This window comes from Musca domestica, unplaced genomic scaffold, assembly GCF_030504385.1.
Source record: "Musca domestica strain aabys unplaced genomic scaffold, Musca_domestica.polishedcontigs.V.1.1 13, whole genome shotgun sequence".
NCBI classification, from domain to species: Eukaryota; Metazoa; Arthropoda; class Insecta; order Diptera; family Muscidae; genus Musca; species Musca domestica.
In genome coordinates, this window is record NW_026712172.1 from 523,046 (window position 1) to 542,196 (window position 19,151).

The 19,151-nt window shown below is 39.6% G+C and overlaps 1 long non-coding RNA gene across 3 annotated transcripts in view; it reads right to left on the reverse strand.

The window, feature by feature from the left end:
• LOC109613952 (uncharacterized) overlaps positions 1 to 15,273 on the reverse strand; it is a 39,347-nt gene extending 24,074 nt beyond the window's left edge. Inside the window, exons 1-2 of one of the 3 annotated variants that reach the window (XR_009341549.1) lie at positions 13,309 to 15,273; positions 13,038 to 13,249 (exon numbers count right to left, since the gene is read on the reverse strand). This is a non-coding gene — a long non-coding RNA (uncharacterized LOC109613952). Of the gene's footprint in view, positions 1 to 13,037 lie in introns of all 3 variants that reach the window. The other 2 variants (XR_009341548.1, XR_009341547.1) reach the window with 2 other exon arrangements.
• Positions 15,274 to 19,151: the final 3,878 nt, after the last annotated feature.

Below are 19,151 nucleotides of genomic sequence, written 5' to 3' on the forward strand. Positions count from 1 at the left end.
GATAGAGAACAGTTCGCTTTGCACAGTTGGTCCTGTGTACATAAAGTCATTTAACGAATGACCCGATGACGTTTTCGCGGATGCATCAAATACCACCCTTAATTTTGTCGTGGTACTATCTGGTTTAAGCACACAGTGATGCGGAATGAATTATTTAGGGTTCGACACTATATTCACGTCAACTTTCTGCATGTGTTCTAGCATTTCATATTCCTTCATGAACTTGATGTATTGCATGCGGATATCATCCTTCTGAAGAAGCCGACGTTCAAGACTCATGGACCGGTTATACGCCATCGCATGAGATTTTCACAATGTTGTTGGAGATTCTTGGAAAGGAAGACTAACAATGAATCTACCGTTCTGATCCGTTTGGACATGCTGATTATAATGAGACTCGCAGCGGGTTTCCAGTGGAGACATTACCCTTTCTGTTGATGCTACTTCCTCGAGTTTCCATAACTTCTCAATTGATTGTGCCAGTGAAGTTTCACTACCGAAAATTGCACATGTTAGCGCTGCTGATGTGACGTTCGTTGATGATTGTTCTATTAAGCCGCCTACAATCCAGCCAAGCGCAGTATGCTGCAGAATTGGTTGATTATTATTCAGTTTTATTGTACCCGGTTGCATTAGGCTGAAGTAAAACTCCGCCCCGAGTAGGATGTCAATTTTTCCTAGAATATTAAAATTTGGATCCGCCAATTTAATGCTCGTTGGAATCTGCCAGATATGTCCAAATCGTGATTCGGTTGTGCAGGTATAATCGTTGGTAAAACAAATGCTTCCAAATAAAATGAAAATCCAGAATTGTTAGACAACATTTGCATGTTCACACGATGATAAGCCTTCTTCTGGATTTTTCCAACTCCGTCAATAGACAAAGAGGTCTCCGTTGTTACAATTGATAACCTTTTAATCAGCTGTTCTGTAACAATATTTACTTGTGAACCGGAATCAAGCACAGCTCTGAACCCGCCTGACATACCATTTGCAGCTTTTATGGTGACTCTCGCAGTGGCAAGAATTACGTTCTTCTCATCTTCTGCTAATGCCGAAGAAATTACAACAGTATTGACTGGTGTATGATTGCTACTTGTGGTTGACGTTTGATTTAAGCCTGTTGATGGTGATTGAGATCTCCTTGATAAATGTAATAATGTATTGTGTTTATTATTACATTTCTTGCAGTTACCAGATGTGCAGTTTTTCGCTATATGATCAGCCTTAAAACAGTTCACGCACATTCTATGTTGTTGTACCCATTGGAATCTTTCAGATTCTGACATCGCCAAGAATTGCTTACATTGATAAAGACGATGTTGACCATTTTTGCATAGTTTGCAATTACTGTGATTCTCCATTGATGTTATGGACGAAACAGCTTTGCTTGAACCTTTGTGAGCAGTTGCCACTTTCCCAATCGATTCCATTGACTCAAACTGCAATTCCAAAAATGCAAAGAGTTCTTTCATGGAGGGGACCTCCTTCGGTCTTTTTAACGATTGCATAAACCATATGTACAACGCATGATCCAACTTCTTCGTAATCAATTGGATCAATAGCGCGTCCCACGACGAAGTGTCAATATCCAGGTTGTTCAGGGCCAGCATACATTCCCTCGTCGTATCATGCAAAGCTTTGATAGAAGCGGTTGATGAGGTTCCTGTTGGCTGGTTCAGAATACGTTCTACCAATGTTGAAACAAGAACCCGTTTGTTATTGTACCGTTCTTGGAGAAACATCCATGCAGTTGCGTAGTTGTCCTCTGTCAAGGCTAAGTGGCTTATGAGTTTTCCAGCTTCGCCCGACAAATTTGTTTTTAAGTACCACATCTTTTGGACATTAGGAAGATGCTGCTTGTCCACCATCTCCAGAAAGAGTTCATAGAACTTCAGACAATCCCCATTGAATTGAGGGATTGTTACCTTTGGTAGTGTAAGTGAGCTTTGTGCTACCAAGTCAGTTCCCAATTGAGGTGTGCTTGTTATATTGCCACCGCATTTCTCTTTCAGTATTGCCAGCCTTATCAAGTTGCTTTGAACCGCATCTTCTAGGCTATCGTAGTTGTCTTGATTCAGCCCGATTCTCGAAGCATCCTCGACCTGTTGCCAAATTTCATCGTACAGGCCTGTAATTTGACTCCACAGCCCTTTAATCGACTCTTCTTTTATCACATAGACTTGTTTTGACTGTCCCGTTTCTATATTTTCCAAACTCTGCAGAAGGCGACCGAGGGCTGTCATTCTCGCCTTTACCCTTCGAGCCAGTCCCTCAACTTGAGCCGACGCAGGTTCCTTAACCTGGGCTGATGCTTGGGGTTCTGAATCATTTTCTGGCGATCTTGCCTTTGCGGGTTTATCTAGATTGACCTTGGCAGACTTCAGCTTCTCCAACTCCGCCTTTATGATGATCTTTGCGGATCTGGTTTTCTGCCGATTCAAACGTCTGCCAAAGCTGCTCTAGCTTCTTACGCTTGCCAATGTATTTTCTTGGGTTTTAGTGTTAATGCTTATCTGCCTATATTCTGATTCAATGAGCTCTTTCTGTTTCTTTCCCGATATTCGGTATTTTGATGATTTTAGCGACATTATTCACCGGAATTCTTTTAAATTAGGTATTTGATGTTCGTAATGGATGCTTAATTTGGACAATTCCGATAGTTTTATGTCCGATATACGTTTATTTCTAATAGTATAAGCCCATGTATATAAAAGTTCTTACAAGTTATATTCATCCAACATACTTCCAAATTCTGCCAGTCTTAAACCGTTTAGCTTCATATTAAAAAAAGTGAGCATCCTTTTGTGAAAAATACTATTCTCCAAGCAATTTTGGTATAGCAATTTTCCTTTAAAGGACTTCGAAATACAAGTGAGCATTGAATTCATAAAGTTAACGACGCTCTTTTCATTTTTTCTGTTAATTAAATTACAAATTTCTTCTTCTAAAATCACACATTTTTCGTAGCAAACACTCTGTCGAGTTTCACAAAAAAGATATCTCAATATGTTGAATTTCACATTAAGTAGCACTCCTTTTAATGCTAAATGAAACTCAGACGACCGTAATGCAAATAGGCGGGTAATGATTAAATACAAAATTGTTTTCTACTTACTACAATTCATTACAACGTTACAACTTATTTTTATATTTCTGTCGAAAACTTGCATTAAATTATCTATAATTACTGCGTTATGAAATGAGTACATTTCATTTTCTATTTTACGAAACATTTTGGGCAACAATATTGAATTGACTTTATAACTTAAGTTGTATTCATCCACAATTTTTGAATTACCATAAAGCGAAAAATGTTTGTATGTATGCAATACTGTTTTACAAAGGACTTCAATATTCTCAGGTAGGATCCTATTCTTTTCCTCAGTTGATATGTTATGAACAACAATGTCGATCGTTTTAAGGAGTTCACTATGGGACATTTTTTTGCAGCCTCCATTTCCATTATATAGCATTCAAATAATTTACTTAATACAATATTAGTATCATAATTGCACGCATGCAATGCAATTATCAGGCTGAATGCAACTACTTTCGTCACTTGATCCTTAGACACCACATATAATGGGGGGAACAATTCGAATATTTAATTAAAATTAAAGCGTTAGAGGCATCTCACAAGTTCTGGAAGGAAGCCGTTATATTTCCATGTTCCCAAAATGCCTAGGGAGTTTTGCATCTTTTCTACAACCAGTCGGATTAAGTTGACACGTATATTTATCCTTTTTCATAAAGAAGTAAGAGGTAAAAAATTTTGTGAGAGGACAGTGTGGCCAGTACTGGGAACTTTTTTCCCCAAATCGGAGGTTTTAATTAGGAATCGGGATAAAAATTTACATTTGGAATCTGGGGATTTTTAGGGGACATTTGACACAGTTAGGCATATTAATGTCAAATTATAATGGAAAACGACGGCAGGATTTTAGTGCGGCTCTGTAATCCCTTTTTGCAATGTCACAAAATATGCCTAACCATGACTTCAAGCTTCTTAATGACTTATACCCATGGTAGAAGAATACAGGTAGTCGCATCGACACAGCTGCTGGGACAATGAACTGTCAAACCGATTTTGATATTGAAAATCGTGAATGAAAAATTATTAAAATTTGTAAAAATTGTGGAAAAATACATATCATTACAAACTCCGATTTACGTCGTATAAGAAAACATATAAAAATCGACTTATTTTTGACAAAGCCCTTAAAAAATGTTGACATGTCAATGTCCCCAAGCGTTGATGCATCTACCTATATTCTTCTACCATGCTTACACCTTTAGGTCTGTCTGGTTACTTTTACAACTGAAAATTCTTCCTGCAAGAATGAAGGCGCAGTTGCATAGTGCAGAGAAAGAAATAACTCTAGTTCATTAAAAACTTAAAATTTTTTTAAAATTTGTTCCAGAGATATATATTGTATGTATGTATGTACCCTGATTCCGGGAAAGTTTTTTTTTTGGATCTACAAAATCGATGTGTGTATTATGTATCACAAAAAAAAAAAATAATAATAAAACTTTTCCAACAAGTGGTCACATGATGCTATTTTTTTAAACGGTTCGAATATGGAGTTATATCAAAATAATCGATTAAAATTATACCTTTGCAAAAGGTAATCAAATCATTTATTTTATATTGAAGAACTGAATTATAAATTTATTTCACTCTCTCATACGGAAGAGAGAAATGTAAGTGAGAACGGGCAAAACGTATACCTTAATTTGACGTCGACAGATTTAAGCTCAACCGCGCCAAAACGCCACGAAAGCTGGTATCTTACAGCTAAACCTCAAAGCCGTTCTAAATCGGCATCGCCGAGAGTTTTTCATGACAACAATTTTCCAGGTGAGACTACTCCCAACGAAACAAGAGAAATGCCATATAAGCAAAACAATGTAAACACGCCCAAAATAAATTCTATATAGGTGCTATCACATGATGCGATTGCACATCAAGAAACTATCGCTTCAAGTAAGCAAAACAAAGTTCCTCCAGGCATGGACCGATATGTCTTAGTAACAAAGCGAAAAGCTAGTTCTAGAACTCCAACCAAGGAAACTAATGCTAAAACCCAAAAGTCTATAAACAATGACCGCAACAACAGATTCTCAATTCTCGGCTCGAATAACGAGACTGATGAAATGATACAACCGGTTAGATCCCAAAAACCTCCCCCACTTTATCTTCGCGAAGAAACTACAAACACTCTCGTGAAGGAACTCACCCAAATGTTGGGTAAACCTAATTTCACGTGGTATCTCTTAAGACAGGAAATTTCCAAGAGACGAAAATACAAACTTATACTGAGTCGCATTATAAGGACCTAGTTCGTGCTCTGGATTCTGAGAAGAAGAATTATTAGACCTATCAGATCAAGAGCTCAAAAGGACTAGTCGTCGTGATTAAAAGGCTTCATAGTTCTACACACATAGAGGACATAAAAGATGCTCTCGCAGCAGAAGGATTCGAAAGAAAGTCTATCATCAACATTTTAAATAAAGTTCCAAAACCTATATTTAAAGTAGAACTAACTTACGAATCTTCGCAACTAAAGAAAAAGGGACAATTTCATCCAATTTATAGCCTTAGGCTTCTTTGTAATCGCGGTGTGAAAATTGAAGAACCTCAAAAAAGAAAAGGCCAACCTCAAAGTACAAACTGCCAAGAGTATGGGCATACCAAAACGTATTGCAAATTACTATCGGTTTGTGTTACTTGTGGTGACCTCCACAAATCATCGAAATGTCCACATCCCAAAACTGACCCAAGCGTCAAAAAGTGCAGCAATTGCGGTGGAAATCATACTGCAAACTACAGAGGATGTCCTGTATACATCCACTTAACAAAATCTAGCTAAGCCACAAAAAAGCCTGCAAGCTACCGGGCACGGGAAATCCACAATTTAATATCATGCTCACTTTTTTTTAATATGAAGCTAAACGGTTTAAGACTGGCAGAATTTGAAAGTATGTTGGATGAATATAACTTGTAAGATCTTTTATATACATGGGTTTATACTATTAGAAATAAACGTATATCGAACATAAAACTATCGGAATTGTCCAAATTAAGCATCCATTACGAACATCGAATACCTAATTTAAAAGAATTCCGGTGAATAATGTCGCTAAAATCATCAAAATACCGAATATCGGGAAAGAAACAGAAAGAGCTCATTGAATCAGAATATAGGCAGATAAGCATTAACACTAAAACTCAAGAAAATATAAACGAATTATTAGAAACAATATATAGTTTGATTAATAACGAAAAAACAAAACAGATAAACACTGAGTATTTATAAGAGGAACTGCTATCAAGAAATATAATTGTTATCATAGAATTTGAGAACCTAATGTTATCTATCACTCTTTCAAAACTAGGAATATTTAACGCAGCAATTGTAGGCTCCTGCGATTTGGAGAATTTAATCAATGAAGGTCTACAAATATCACTATTACCGATATTATTGAAGTGTCTAATATCAAGGTTATGTTAAATGATAATTTAGTACATTTTATAATAAGGTATCCTAGGATTAAATTAGTTTGTAAGGGAATAAAATATATTTAGTAGGACACTATGGCACTATTCTTAATTTCGCTGAAAACAATATAGCTGTTTGCAGTGACAGTCAAAATACCGTATACATACCGTATATATACCGGTTTCATTGAAAGGTTACCAATTCATGCTATTTCCCACAGTTTTTACTTTCATTCAATAAAATTAAAAAAATGTAAAAATTATGGCGTTTGACTATGTTGCAGTTTTTTATCTCACCCAGTACACCCAAAGTATATATTCTTGATCAGCATAAAAGCTTCTGAACGAAACAATATAGGTTGATTAAATTTCACTTAAATGTATATTATGACTGCAGGGCTTTTGATATTGAAAATGGACCACGTTTTGGTATAGCCCCCATATAATTGTTTTCTTTGGGGGGAGGGACCCGAATACGCAGACCTAATGCTGAATGTCGGCAAAAAGGCAGCGCGGGCATATTAATGTGAAATTAAAAAGAGAAATGACATAATTTGATTGCGGCTCTGGCATTCTTTATGAAATTTCACATAATATGCCATGCCCTAATGAACAATGCCATACCCTAATAATGAACTATTCAACAAGTGGTCACATGATGGGGTTATTTGAATCTGTTCGAGAGTTATATAAAAATGATCGTTTTGTGGACCCGTTTTTTTTAATATTCCAAAAAGTTGTAAGTGTCCCATTTTTGGAGATCACGAACCAGTCGACAAGCGAACGAAAACAAACATACTGCTCACACGAAGTCACAAACTATCTTTTCCAAAACCAAAATCCTTTCAATGCCAGAAGTAGCCGGTGTTAATCTTATCCAGATGTGGAAATCTCAAACCCAGCCGGGCTACCTATAAAGCAACAGCATCAATTTTACCGTTGGTTCGATGTATCGAACAGAACCGAGTTGTCAGAGTACACTGGATCCAGGAAAAATAATAAACAAAACGAATTTGCAATTAATTTCGTGATATAAATTTATAATTCAGTTCTTCAATATAACGTAAATGATTTGCGTTATCCATTTCTTTATTTAAATATATTTTTCTGTTATTGTCTTATTATCAATATAAAATATGGCAACATGAATTCAGTAAACTTTACGTTAAAAGATAAAGGGAAGATGGTCGAGGCTGGAGATTTTCTCCTCTGAGTATGTCCAACACCGTCTAACGCGAACCAAAGTTTTCTAAATGTGATGCTCTTGTAATCCAACAACGGATACGCGAAATAAACCTTTTTTTATTGAAAACATAATTTTAATGAACTGGTTAGAATCGGGTTATGCGGATGGAAAGACCCATATCTTTGGACTCAGTAAAGGTATTAGCACAAATTGTAGCATTTTGGAAAGGTAAGAGTGTCAGCTATAATTTGGCATCAATTTTGTTGACCCCCATAATGGGCCTTTTTGGGGGTTTTATAAAAAAAACCGGGTCCAAAAAATCGATAATCTGACTATAACTTCCGAACCTTCACTTAACCCATCATGTGATAACTTGTTGGATAGGTATTTTCATAAGCTATCCAACGATACCTATATTGTCTATATCTGGTAATAGGGTCCGTGTCCAGGCCGGGAACCCGGATTTTCGGGTCAAAAATCTGGGGTCCCAGGTCCGTCCCCTAGTAAAAAATGGTAAAGTAAATTTCCCGGAATCAAGGTAAAAATACCTACCTCTGAGAAAAATTTCGAAAAAATCGAAGAGTTTTTCCATATTTTGCTGTTATTGTCATATTATCAATATAGAATATGGCAACATGAATTCAGTAAACTTTACGCTAAAAGATAAAGGGAAGATGGTCTGGCCTTTTGCTTATCGGACATTTAAATGAGACTTGTAATAACGAAAAACTAGAACCCATTATGACCTACAAATACCAATTTTCGGACAAATCCGTGAAAAAATGTGGCAAATATCATCAAATTACCGAATGCCGGGAAGTAGCGTTATATGGGGACTATATCAAAAGGTGGACCTATACATACAATGTTCCGCCACACGACCTAGAACCCATTATGACCTACAAATACCAATTTTCAGACAAATCCGTGAAAATATGTGGCAAAAATCGTCAAATTACCGAAAGTCGGGAGGTGCCGTGGACTTATAATTACATTGACTCGCCACACGAACTGGGACCCATTATGACCTATAAATACCAATTTTCAGACAAATCCGTGAAAAAATGTGGCAAAAAAAATCAAATTACCGAATGTCGGGAGGTACCGTTATATGGGGACTATACCAGAACGTGGACCGATATATCTCATTTTCATTACCAACCATTCTGGACACAATGCAAATAGCTCTGCTAAATTTTGGCGCTCTACGTCAAATAATGTGGGCTGTATCGTGATTTCAACAGACAGACAGACAGACGGACATCGTTAAATCGACATAGAATTTTATGCTGATTATGAATATATATACTTTATGGGGTCTACGACGAATATTTAAGGATGTTACAAACGGAATGGCAAAGTTAATATACCCTCCTTTCCAAGGTGGAGGGTATAATAACATCATGTGACCACTTGTTGGAAAAGTTTTATTATCGATTTTGTAGATCCAAAAAAAACTTTCCTGGAATCAGGGTACAAATACATATCTCTGGAACAAAATTTTAAAAAATTTTGAAGTTTTTAATGAACTAGAGTTATTTCTTTCTCTGCACTATGCATCTGTGCCTTCATTCTTGCAGGAAGAATTTTCTGTTGTAAAAGTAACCAGACAGACCTAAAGGTGTAAGCATGGTAGAAGAATATAGGTAGATGCATCAACGCTTGGGGACATTGACATGTCAACATTTTTTAAGGGCTTTGTCAAAAATAAGTCGATTTTTATATGTTTTCTTATACGACGTAAGTCGGAGTTTGTAATGAAATTTACAAATTGTAATAATTTTTCATTCACGATTTTCAATATCAAATTCGGTTTGACAGTTCATTGTCCCAGCAGCTGTGTCGATGCGACTATCGTATTCTTCTACCATGGGTATAAGTCAATAAGAAGCTTGAAGTCATGGTTAGGCATATTTTGTGACATTTCAAAAAGGGATTACAGAGTCGCACTAAAATCCTGCCGTCGTTTTCCATTATAATTTGTCATTAATATGCCTAACTGTGTCAAATGTCCCCTAAAAATCCCCAGATTCCAAATGTAAATTTTTATCCCGATTCCTAATTAAAACCTTCGATTTGGGGAAAAAAGTTCCCAGTACTGGCTACACTGTCCTCTCACAAAATTTTTTACCTCTTAATTCTTTATGAAAAAGGATTAATATAGGTTAGGTTAGGTTAAAGGACGCGCGATTGCCATATGGCAACCGCTCCACTCGGAGACCTATAGGTCCATTGTGTTCATCCTAGAAAAGAGTTTTGAGAGATAGAAGAAAAAGTGATTGATAGAGAAGATGAAGATAAGGGATAGTGTAGTAGAGTGAGAATCTACGGCTGAGGAGTTTGCCGTGTCGTCTTTAGCCACTTGAGTCTTCTGGCAAGTTGAAGTATTACTACTGGGTCAGTGTTAGAAAAAGACGACAAGTCATGTGACACTAGTTCTCCCACTAGCCTATGCCTCACATTAATGAGTGCTGGGTAGTGGCAGAGTAAGTGTTCGATTGTCTCGATTTCTTCTCCATCTTGACAGATCCTACAGTAGTTAATGCCGTCGCTGTCCCATTTCGATGTCATAGCCCTCACCTTACAGTGACCTGTGATGATGCCCACCACGAGTTTTAAATCAGGTTTTGACAATGACATCAGCGAGTCATGTGACACTAGTTCTCCCACTAGCCTATGCCTCACATTAATGAGTGCTGGGTAGTGGCAGAGTAAGTGTTCGATTGTCTCGATTTCTTCTCCATCTTGACAGATCCTACAGTAGTTAATGCCGTCGCTGTCCCATTTCGATGTCATAGCCCTCACCTTACAGTGACCTGTGATGATGCCCACCACGAGTTTTAAATCAGGTTTTGACAATGACATCAGCGAGCTTGTTCTCTTCTCCGAGAGCGTGGGCCAGATTCGTTTGGGGATGGTACAACCAATTTCATCCAGCCATTTTTGTTGGATCTTCTCAGAGTAGTGTTTGTGAATAACCTGCAGGAAGTGGCACAGTGGTGGTTTAACCGAGTTGTCTGCTTGAATTGTAGTTGATTCGGATCCTAATCTGGCCGCGGAAAGGTGGGTTGTTTTGAGCCCAGGCGTCTCTGTCAGGTATGTGTATGTCAGGTGGGTAGAAGCTTAGTCGATGGTGAAATATAGTCACTTGCAAAGTCTGTCTCTCCCACATTCCTTACACGCCTTAGAATCGCAGAATGTCCAAAGGGTTGACTGCGCCATTCACCTAGTTCTCTGAGTCGAAGAGCACTCCTGGATGCCTGTTCCTCCACACATAAATTCAGTGGGCCTAGACCCAGTAGAGTATCCAGTGCTGCTTGAGGCGTGCTCCTGAAGGCACCCGTTATTAATAAGGATGCGGCCCGTTGAACTTTGTTAATATGTCGTAGATAAGTTAACTTCTTCAAAGAATGCCACCATACTAGAGATCCATAGGTTAGAATGGGGCGAACGATTGACTCATACATCCATTTGATGATGTGCGGTTTGAGGCCCCAGCTCTTGCCTATAGAATTCTTGCAGGGATAGAGTGCAATTAAGCCTCTCTTACCTCGTTCCTCGGTGTTCCTCTTCCAACTTAGTCGGTGGTCAAGGATGGTGCCAATGTATTTGGCTTCTAGCGAAAGGTTTAAACTGACTCCATCTAGTTTCGGTGGTGTAAATGTAGGGTATTTACGTCTTTTAGTGAAAAGGACGAGCTCTGTCTTTGATGGGTTCACGCCTAGAGCTCCTTGCATTAGATCCGAGATTGTTTGCAGGAATTTCCCGGCGATTAATAGGACGACGTCATCAGCGTATGCGACTACTTTCGTTCCTGTTACCTCTAGATCCATAATTATATTATTGATGACCAAAAGCCAGAGTAATGGTGATAGGTTCACGCCTAGAGCTCCTTGCATTAGATCCGAGATTGTTTGCAGGAATTTCCCGGCGATTAATCGGAGTGCCCATCGTGACCGATTTCCTGACGGATATTTCCCCAATGCTCGAGTTGATAATTCTGCTGCTAAGCATGGTATCAATCCAGTCTATGAGGAGTTGGGGTACTTTAAGTTTTGATAAGGAATCAAGAATGGATTCTAGCGTGACGTTGTTAAAGGCTCCCTCAATATCGAGGAAGGCAGGTGAATAAGGAACCATTCATGTTCTTCTCTATATACCCTACGACATCGTGTTGCGCTGTTTCAACAGACTTACCTTTCATATGGGCATGTTGAGCATTGCTAATGACGGTCTTGGGTACTAGAGATCTGATCTCTATGTCTATCAGCCTTTCCAAAGTTTTCAATAGAAAGGATGAGAGACTTATTGGTCTATAGTCCTTGGGAAGTGAGTGACTCGGTTTCCCCGCTTTGGGGATATAAGTAACTGTGACTTCTCTCCAAGCTTCAGGAATGTAGGATAGACACAGACAAGCTTTGAAAATCTCCCCCAGTATTAGGGATAATGACGCTGAGACACGCTGTATCATAGCGGGAATAATACCGTCTGGTCCTGGAGATTTAAAAGGCTTGAATGTATCTATTGCCCATTTGATTTTGGGTATGCTTACTATTCTGTTAGCCAAGTTTTGTTCACTAGCCGTATGATCACGATGCACTTGATCGGTTTGCCGATTGCTTGCAGCGTCGATACAGCCTGGGAAGTGTGTGTTGGCTAGCAGGTTAAGAGTCTCTAGTCCAGAGTCAGTCCATGTGCCGTCAGTCCGTTTTATACTTCCTATGGATTTACGATCCTTCCTGGAGGCATCGTTGACACTTTCAATCGACTCCGTGAAACATACCCAAGATGTGCGCTTGGCCTTCTTGATCTCACTGTTGTACTTGTTAAAGGATGCCTTATAGGCATCCCAGTCAGTACGTAGTTTGGTCTTGTTGGCCCTATTATACAGTCGTCTACTGTCCCTCCTTAAGTTGGCTAAATGCTTTGACCACCAAACTGACATATCTTCCCTGGGTAGGAAGACGGACAGACTTTAGCAATCAATCAAAGCACTCGTTATCGCATTTACGGAGTTGTCTATATCGAGGGTTGAGGTTAAGACCATGTTGTCGAAACAGTGAAGCCTGGGTGTAGCCAGCTCCGTAAATTTGTCCCAATGTGCCTTTCTTGGATTCCTATGTGGTTTTTGAGGAATACTATCTACTAAGACTTTGAAAACTATCTAACGGTGATCTGAAAACGAGCACTCAGGAGAGACTTTCCAGTCTTGTATTAGGGATTCATCCTTGTTAGTTAGGGTGGGGTCAATGACCTCTGCCCTGTCTTTGATTTGGAATGTTGCATCATTGCCCCTATTACAAATTTTGAGATTATATTTTAAGATAAAATCAAAAATCGACTCACCTCTGACGTTGGTATCGTTGCTACCCCATTGGAAGTGGTGTGCGTTGGCATCACAACCTATGATTAGATGCCCTTTGTCAGCCAGATCTTCGAGCAGCTCCTCTACTTCATGTCCAGGTGGGTCAGGTCGCTCGTACGGTAGATATAGAGATATGAAAATGTGAACCCTTCCGGATTTAGACTCCAATCTCGCTACCGTAACGTCTCCTCCACTGTTGTTGCTAAGGAAGATAAGGTTTAAACTCTTTTTGGCAACAATACACGTCCTTACCTTATCACCATTGGAGACCGCGTAAGAGACGTACTGCCCACTCCCTAGTCCAGTTACCCTATTATTGTATATATAGGGTTCCTGAACCAGAGCTATGTCTACTTCAGCTTTCGAGAGGGATAGGAGGAGTTCTGCAGAAGCTGCTTTGCAGTGATGCAGATTAATCTGCATGATGCTAAGTAGCTGCTGTTTTCTTCCACCTAATGCAACGGCGTTAGACGGAAACGGATCCATCCAGCGCCGAAATGCAGTTTTCCCCCACGAGCTTGAAGGTATTCCTGGCCATCCGTATCCATAGATACCTTGATGACCAGGCCCCCTCCCTCAATGTTTGAACTGACAAGACGCCAGTTGTCCGTTTTGAGGTTGGGGTTCTCCTTGCCCAGTATTGTCAGGATGCGTGCCGGATCCACGGATGGTGGTGGCACCCAAGCTGTCAATACCTTACGGCAGGGGATGTCCTTTAAGGATACAGCCGCCAGATCACATCCCTGCCAGAGATCGCGAAAGCCAGATACTGCGGTGACCAGGTAATCCTTAGATTCCTGGTTCTCGCAGCACATTACCTTCACGCCTTTGTAAAGGGTTGCACTGCCGAACTGCATACTTTTCAACGCTGGGCGTGACGAGGTATCGGCCTCCGGTGGAACTGCAGGGGCTTCGGCTATAGTGGGCTTCGGTTTCTTGGCCTTATTTTTCCGCGCTTTTTGGCAGGTGGATTCGACCCAGCAGTGTCAGCATTAGCCGTCACCTCGTGAACAACGATCGTGGTGGTCTTGTTAGTGGCGGCGGAATTGCTGACCACCGCAGGGCCCTCAGCAGAGGGTTGAACCACAGGTTGGTTTACCCTACTGCTGATAGCAGATTGTAGGAGAGGTAGAAGATTCTGGTTTAGAGAACAGCTCGGTAAGTGCGGGTGGTTCCGTTCGAACTTAGCAATTACCTTGAGGTTCATCTTGATCAGAATCCTCTCTCTCCGTTATCTGCGCGGGGTCTTTGCCGTAATTTACCGACCTTTTATATCCCCGCTTTGCTTTCACCTCTTTTGGGTCGGCGCCATCACGAGAGGTAGGGTTTCTGGCAGGATCCCCGCCAGTGCCTACAATGATGGCGTCTTGCCGATCGAGGCTGGTGGCATCGGAAGTGACCGACGTTATTCCCTCCTGCTTTTTGGACTCCGCGCAAGTCTAGCTGGGAGTGTTCTTGGTGGCTTGTTGAGATGACTTACCACTTTGAGACGAGGAAATGACCGTGATGTCCAGTTCCTCATCCGAAAGTGGTGAGTCATCTCCAAAGCCAGAAGGAGTACTCTCCTGACTGAGCCTTAGCGTTTTTGTCTTCTCCAGGAGGGCGGACAATTGTTCGTTTTGTTGCTGGATGTTGTCATGGATAACGTCACTGTAGCTCATTATGTCGTCCCCTCCCGAATTGGAAATCATGTCCTGTGGCCGGTCCTTGGTCGTTGCTTCCTTGGAAGCAATGGTGTCATTGGTAGAGTGGGGTTTTGTTTTTGTTGTTATTGTTGTTTTTCTCCATGTGAAAGGTCGGACTTGGGTGAGACGAGGTCCACCATGGCATAGCCTCCCTACCATGGCAAGGACTTGGCAACTAAGCCTGTTACTCACTGAGGCGCCCAGGTATCAGTGAGGCAACCGTACGAATACAGTCGGTACCCTGACTGCAAACCGAGAAACGCTGATGCTGAACGGTTTACGTAACACCCCAGCGTTAGGGGGTCTTATTCCTCGGTAGACCAACACCGATCACTGGATAATTCGAGGCGCCAGTTGTTCGCCTCGTCGAACCAGGGATCATGGGCACTCGGATATTTATTCCGAGACTCTCCCCCCGGAACCCCTGAGTTGTCCGCGACTGCTTATTTATTCGCAGCTGCCCACTATATATATTGGGCGTTCCACTATCCGCAACCTGTGGACGCGTCCGGTAGCAACCAGCTATGCTTCCGATAATCGGCCGGAAAGGATTAATATAAGTGTCAACTTAATCCGACTGGTTGTAGAAAAGATGCAAAACTCCCTAGGCATTTTGGGAACATGGAAATATAACGGCTTCCTTCCAGAATTTGTGAGATGCCTTTAATTTTAATTAAATATTCGAATTGTTCCCCCCATTATATGTGGTGTCTAAGGATCAAGTGTTGAAAGTCACTCTGCCTGGCTTTGCCATAGAATCAACACGTATATCGGCGTACCAATTTCAGTGTTTAATCTTTTACAACGGCGTCAGTACCGTTATTTAACGGAAAAAATATTTCAACATCAAATTTTTAGTTTTTTTTTTTATCAACTTTTTTTTGTTCCAAAAATACTTATAATTCAATTAAATTAAACTTCTAATTGTTTAGGGGGTTTCGTATCCCCAACATGGAAGAGCCAATGGATCTTCCACCGGAGTAGCCACCGGAAAAAGGCCAGCAAAACCACCTTTAAAAACCACAAGCAAACGTACCCCAAACAGGAATAATACAGATCGATCAAGATCGCGATCAAGATCAAAAGAAAATTTTTGTCAAGACCCATCGACTCTAACAAAACCGTCTTCGAATCGAAATGTTTCAACGACCACCGAGAAACCAAGTAAACCACCAATCGAATCATCAACGGAACCACCCACCGGAACTGTTGCCAATGTCGCCAATATCGAACCTCTAGTCGAACACATCTACGACATCAATCACCCAGGACCATACATGGTGTACATGGACAAAATTTCTGCAAGTGAACAACGTCAACCAATTAGTATCTTTGCCTAAGCCAGGTATGTAAACTCTTTAAGCAATTGTAATATCCTAGCTGTAACCAAAATTGGATACGGACGCGGAAAGATCACCTTCAAGAACGCTAAAGCAGCCAACGCTTTCGTCAAAGAAAAATGCCATGTCAATGCTGGGTACCAACCCCGCATTTTTTCTCACTTTGTATCAAGAATGGGAAATTCCCCCAATTGATATCGACATCTCTATCGAGGAAATTCATAAAAACATCGAATCAGAAATTCCTATTAAAAAAAATATTCAGAGTAATGCGCAAAGAGTAAGATGAATTTGTTCCCACTATGCGAGTGAAAATCCTATTTGAAGGAGTTAATGTACCCAGCTTTGTGAAAATGTTTGGTTACGCCAATATTCGTGTACGTGATTACATTCCCTTCGCCCAATGCTATAAATGTTACAGGTATAATTATGTTATGAAGCACTGCAAGCAAAGACACCCTAACTGCAAAATGTGTTACCATTTACATAAAGAACCCACCTCACCATGTCAAGTTCCAAAAAGTTGCCCTAACTGTAAAGAAGATCACTCTCCAACTGACAGAAAATGCAAGGCCAGGACTAAAGCGTTTAATATAAAAAGTATCACGACACTAGAAAATATTACAGTCTCAGAGACCAAAGAAAAATATCCTACTTTGTTTTCAAATAGGTATTATTCGTTGGACGATGACGCTCTAGCTAATTTTCCGCCGCTACCAGCAAAGGCAAATCAAAAACCACAACAACTTGGTCATGCCAGAAACATCCAGGAGTCAGCTAAAATCATACATGCAAGTCAATCATATGCTAATGCAGCAAAAAAATATCGGAATCGTGAACGTGAAGCTGAAAACTCCAGGATGTTAGAAGAAAAACGTCGTTTGGCTTTAGAAGAAGATGCAGTGTACCAAGCACCAAACGGTGCTGCTCTGTATTTTGCTGCCAAAAGTAAAGTCTCCGAACTAAAAAGATTACTAGAAGAAACAACAAAATCAGTTACAGGCATTTTAACTGAATCTAAAAATCTACCTTCTGAACAATTTCTCTTCCTGAACAATTTACGCCTAAACATCGATAAGAACCTGTGTCAATTGAATATAGATAGAATTTTTTGTGATACTACGGACCCAACGGGGAATAACAAATAACCTCAATTATATAACAATATGAAAATTCTCCAATTAAATATACAAAGTTTAAACAACAACCACAATAAAAATTTACTCGAATGGTTCTTAAATCGTCATAAAATTGATCTTGCAGTCCTTACAGAAACGTGGATTAAAGATAATTCGTCTTGTAGCATTTTTAATTACAATTTTGCCTGCAAAAACAGAGCAGATTGTTATGGAGAAGTCGGTTTAAAAAAACAAATTAAGTTCTCCCACTTGAACTTAAATATCGATGCTCAAATTTTAGGAGTCCAGACATTAAACCTGCAGCAGAATTTTATAATTATTGTTTGTTATTCTCCACCCAGTTATTCCAGAGAGAACTTCCAAGCAGCGATCTGTAGCTTAATGGCTAAAATTGAACACCTTACGCTCCCCATAATCATCGGTGGTGATTTTAATGCCAAGTCCACATTATGGGGCAACTTTTCCACAGATGCAATATGAAGACAATTGGAGGACATCATGGAGTTAAATAATTTCTTTTGTATTAACAATGGCGATTCAACTTTTTGTGTAAATGATTACTCTTCAGCAATTGACGTCACAATTTTTCACTCAACCCCTCGTGGCATGTGCTTAGCACTAAATTAACCAATAGCAATCATCTGCCAATAATAATTGATTCCAAGTCATCCTACAACAATATTAAAAAAGCGAAACGTATTCGCAACAATAAAGGTTTAAAAGATCTATCTAACTTAAAAATTGGCAGCACAATCGAAAGTTTTAATAACGATGTTGCGTCGATTATTAAGGAAAATACTATTAAAATTCAACCAGATAATAACTATATCCCTAAAAGATGGTGGTCTGATGAAATTGATAGATTACGTAATGCGGCTCGCAGCAAATATTACAAAACTCGACTTCTCACAGACCTCACGCTCTTCTATGAAGCAGAAGTCAAACTTAAAGAAGCTATTGAAAAGCAGAAAATATCAAATTTTGGTAATTTTATTGACTAAGTATCAACAGCATCAACGTCAATTCTGGAAATTGACAAAAAATCTTAAAAATGACAAAGTAGAAAAAAGCACAAACCAACCTTGGACTGAGGACAATCAGGAAAAATATTTAAATTTAATTGCCAGTCATGCTAACAACAACGACGTCACTGATCAACCCGAACCTGTTTTTAGTGTTACAAACAACACCACTATTATTGACAACAATGTCCCTTCACCACAGTCTTTTCTTGGTAATGGCAACATCAATGACAATCAATTAGTACCAACAGTATCAAGCAATTTTTCGGCAATACCATCATCCAATCAATTCCACAACAGTAACACCCAATCATTTGACCCTGCCAACATCAACACTGTTCTTAATAACACTCTTTCAGAACAATCTTTTAGAATCATTCACCACAACAACATTGACAACGAACAGCCTATATTTCGTTTTACCTACAATGACTTTTTAACATTCTTGAAATCTCGTAATCCAGATTCGGCTGCTGGACCAGACTCAATTTCGTACCGCTTTGTAAATTCCCTGTCAGAAGAAAGCAAAAGAAGATGGTCTCAACATACTACCTAGTAGAACTTATGCTTACAGGTGTGGGCGATCGACATCAATGTGCATTAACGACCTCATAAATTGCGTTCAATCGTTAAAATCCTCCGGTTATCATGTACTTGGCTGCTGCTTAGATGTCGATGTGATGTGCTTATTACTGCACAGACGCAACAACATTGGCAAATAGAATGCTTGAGATTTGAATCATTGAAGGAAGGAAGAAAGTTGTTAAGAATGGTCTTGCTCAAGGGAGTGGTCTTAGCCCCATCCTTTTTAACCTCTACACCACCAATCTTCACAGACTTAATTCACATAATTGCAAGTTGTTCCAATTTGCAGACGATCTTTTCATTTTAACCTATGATAAATATTTC